Raw genomic sequence first — 4765 nt, forward strand, 5'->3', positions numbered from 1 at the left:
ACACACACACACACACACACACACACACACACACACACACACACACACACACAACGTTTTCCGCATAATGAATGTTACTTCTATACGCATTTTAGAACGGAATGAATGAATTCTGTATGGCAACTATTTTATTTTTGTAGAATACTAAACAATCTGCTTTGTAATGCTTAGCTCTATCTCTATACATTATTAGCGTTAAAAATGCACTCTGTGTCGACTTTGCTTTTTATCCCTGCGGGGTAAATAAATATGTACCCATGAGTCACATGATACTGGTAGTCGATTCAACATTGTCAAAGTAAGAAGAGACACATTCATACATCGAACGACCGGCGAGCTCTCCCCTTCTCTAAAATTCATCCGGTGTTTCTGGTCCCAATCCAAAAGAATTTCTACAAGCCTGTGGATTCCTCTCATTAATCATTCCTAAATCATGATTGCTCAATAAGTTATCCTATTTTAACAACCTCAGCAAAAATCAACCATTGAGATATTAAGTATTAAGTCACCTCTGGTTTATTCAACTCACTACGTTAACAGTCCCGTAACAAAGTGTTTTCCATTCGCCACGAACAGTAAACCTCAGAACTATCTTATATTCACGCAAAACTGTTAACTCTTTTCTATCTCTTTATAATTTATCGTAATGTTTGGAAACATGATATAGTGTACCCAATACAAAAGTAAGGTAACCTCTCTGAAATAACCAACTCTCTATCTATTGTTCTTCTGACATTACGAGAGTAGTGAGAAATCTTTAACAGCTTCAGACTATTCAACCTCAATGATCACTAGCAGTGTTTCTGCTGGAGGAAATCTCCTACTACTCGCAAGTTGTCCCGCGACTTTGATAAATCTCATTAAACTTGTTATCAGCAACACTTTAGATTATGAGCACAATGAAACTTCTATAACAGAGCTTCTTAATTTGGGACTTCGCTTGACTCTGTTCCCCGGATCGGAAACTTCCTGTCAGGTCGTAGTATCACTTTGTGCGTAGAGGGAGATGTTTCTGGCTATTATTTCTTCAGTTCAGGTTGTTGTATCGCCAGTACTTTTCCTTTTGTGTATTACCGACATACTTATTTACATTTGACGGATATTTGTCCTCATCTTGTTTCTTGTTAACACAACGTTTCGGCTGATATACCCTCCAGGCTTCATCGGGTGTCTTGGGGAAAGGAGAACCTGGGTTCTCATTCCTGAGGTATTTTTTGATGTTGTTATTATTATTATTATTATTATCATTATTATTAATCAGGTCACTGCCTGGAATTGAACTCGGTATCTTGGGGTTAGTAGCTCGCGCTCTTAACCACTACGCCATATTTGACAAATATCCATCAAATGTAAATAATGGAAATAATGTAACAAATGTACATAATTCCTCATCTCTTAAATATAGAACCGTATTACCAACGTACTTGCTGTCACAACACATCACTGTGCAAACGTTACACGGGTGTCATTCACATGCCAGCTTAACATTTCATATCATACCAACAATGTTTCCATAAACAGAGACCTCGATATAGCTCCAATAGCACATGACTCAATCCGTGTACATATTAGGGAACCAATCCTTCCTTTTATTTTTTCATCATGCCACTAAATCCTCAAGGTCACTGCAAATCCTAAAGCTCACAATCATTGAAGGATTCTCCTGGCGATTTCAGATTCTTACATCAGAATCTGCTGGCGTCGGTAATAATAGTTTCAAATTTTGGTACAAGGCCAGAAGTTTCGGAGGATGGGTAAGTCGATTACATCGACTCCGGTCCTAAACTGGTGCTTATTTCATCGACCCTGAAAGAATGAAAATCAAAGTCGACTTCGGTGGAATTTGAACTCAGAACGTAAAGACAGACGAAATGCCGCTAAACATTTTGCCCGGCGTGCTTACGATTTGCCAGCTTGCAGCCTGGCATCTACTAGCACTTCGTCGGTTACGACGATGAGGGTTCCAGTTGATTCGATCAATGGAGCAGCCTCCTCATAAAATTAACGTGCAAGTGGCTGAGCAGTCCGCAAACGCGTGTACATTAACATAGTTCTCAAGGAAATTCCGCGTGACGCAGAATGTGACAAGAGTATCCATTTTTGCCATCTGGACTGGAGCAACGTGAAATGAAGTGTCTTGCTCGAGGGCACAACGTGCTGCGGAGAATTGAATTCATGACCTTACAATCGTTAGCCGAATACCCTAACCACTAAGCTTTCGCCTTCACGGCATTTATAATAATGATATAGCAAATGAAATCAGTTAACTATAATTTTTTATCTTTCTTCCTTCCTTAAACCCACAACTCCTAAAAGAGTCGTATTGGTGTCATAGTCACAAACAGCATGTCGTGGACATTTTGAACCTGGAGGAACCCATCTCCCTCTTGGTATGACTACAGCCTCAGTTTCTTCCAGAGAGGAGGATAAAAGAAGAAAGAAATACTGAAAGCTATCGATAACAGTAATGTAGTGGTACTTTATCTATCAACCCAGAAATAATAAAAGGCAAAGTTGATCGTGAGGTATTCTTACCGATGTTCTGCCCACTCTTCCAATTCATCATTATAATCCTTTATTTACGAGGCAATATGTTAATACGAGGAATGGCAATTATTTTTATAGTGGCGAGTAGTTACGTAGTTAATGAACTGGGTTTGCAAGTTAGTATAATAATCTATTTTATGAAGACGATCTCATACACAGCTGTGCAAATCTGAGGCACCATGCTCTTGTTTTTATTGTTGTGGTTGCTATTGTTGATTTAGTTGCACAGCTTTACATTTTGTTCGGTTTTGAGATTAAATGCCTGGATTATTTCTGCCCCAAGCATTTTTAGTGCAAAAGATTTTCTGCATACAATTTTGCGATGAAAGGACGATGCCAAAACGCCAGAAGCATTGGGCTCTTAGTGTATCGAAACAGGTGTGAGAATTAAATATCGAGTAGTTATCTTTGGGGAGATCTAAACAAAAGTGTTATGACTATTGAAGTGCTACTTGAAAACAGTAGATAAAAGAAGTAAAACTATTGGCAAAATAAACGGTTCGATAGCGTTGTGTAAATTGTTAGTATAATATGAATACATAAATGTTATTACAGCTAAGTAACGTGCCTTTGATAGCGCAATTGGTAGACTGTATGACTAGCTGATGTTTTTACCGTATTGAATTTTTTTTATACAGAATTGTTCAGTCACACCGTTTTCTATCTGAGAAAATAAGCACTTTTCAGTAAATGGCGTATCCACCATTGAATGCTTTTCTCAAAATAGAAATATCACACCTTCTAATATCCGTCACCTCTACGTCAAAGACTTGATATATTGCTTAAGAATTTTTCTCTATAATTGTCACATATGGTACAGGGCATTTCATTCGATACTGTACAATTTTAAATGAATCCCCCCGGTCGATACCATTCATACACTAAACATTCAAAATTAAACTCGTATCTCATAGAAAACAATCTTTGTTATAATTACCTAGCTGTTCCCCTGAGATGGTAGTCTTAAAACCAATTAAAGAAACACTTATATTTTTCTTAGTACGATGTATAGTATACCCGTACAATCAGAATAATATTTTAAAAGAAACAACCTGAGACTAGTATTCAATAATTTCACCAACACAACTTACATTCCATGTATTTGACATATACTTATTAGAACATATACATTGTCTGGTTAAATTCTGATTAATGCTTACTGCTTATTATCGAAACAATTATTTTGTCAATAATGTAGCAAACATTTCATAAACATAATATAGATATCATTATGACATATCCTATATACAAAGCTGTTATACGTACAACACAGTGTGGTTAATTAATATAAATGAATTACCGTGTAAAATATATTACTATCTTCCCTATTCAGATATATATTTCTATATTTGCCATTCACATATATAATATTCATAACAAACATTGGACATATACATTCTATAATGAATCATATATTACTGAACATAATCTATTATTGAGTTATTTTTGTGAACATAACTGGAATAACATATTATAAGTAGCTATTTACGAAATATAGAGTTTAATATTTAATTTAACAAACCTTTCACTCAATTTTCTCTGGGAAGAAACTCTTGCCAATCAGCGCTCCATGATCATCACTTCTTTCTGCGAACAGCCTCAGATTGTTCTTACATCTAGGATATATACGTGCGTGTGCGCGTGTGTGTGTGTGTGCACTTGCATGTGTGCGTCTGTCCATCTGTATGAGTGGTTCTGTGTGTATCTAGGTATATATGTACGCATATATCAAATTTTAGTGTAGGAGATAATGTTTCGTTGAGCATTTTCACCTTGAAAAGAGTATCGTGACCCACGTCGCTAGATCTATCAATTGAAACACTTTATAAAACATTATGCAAACACATACATACATACAAACATACATACATGCATGCATACATACATACATTCATATATATATATATATATACACACACACACACATATATATACATATAAATAATATATATATTCTTATATTCATTTACTTGTTTCAGTCATTTGACTGTGGCCATGCTGGAGCACTGCATTTAGTCGAGCAAATAGACCCCAGGACTTATTCTTTGTAAGCCAAGAACTTATTCTATCAGTCTCTGTTGCCGAACCGCCAGGTTGTGGGGACTTAAACACACCAGCATCGGTTGTCAACCGATGTTGGGGGAGACAAACACAGAGACACAAGCATATACACACATACATAAATACATACATACATATATATATATATATATATATA

At 36.2% G+C, this 4765-nt stretch overlaps 1 protein-coding gene across 4 annotated transcripts in view; it reads left to right on the plus strand.

The window, feature by feature from the left end:
- LOC106871880 (protein-glutamine gamma-glutamyltransferase K) overlaps positions 1 to 4765 on the plus strand; it is a 427287-nt gene that overhangs the window by 248182 nt on the left and 174340 nt on the right. The window lies entirely within an intron of this gene.

The sequence above is a fragment of the Octopus bimaculoides genome, chromosome 1 (assembly GCF_001194135.2).
Source record: "Octopus bimaculoides isolate UCB-OBI-ISO-001 chromosome 1, ASM119413v2, whole genome shotgun sequence".
NCBI classification, from domain to species: domain Eukaryota; kingdom Metazoa; phylum Mollusca; class Cephalopoda; order Octopoda; family Octopodidae; genus Octopus; species Octopus bimaculoides.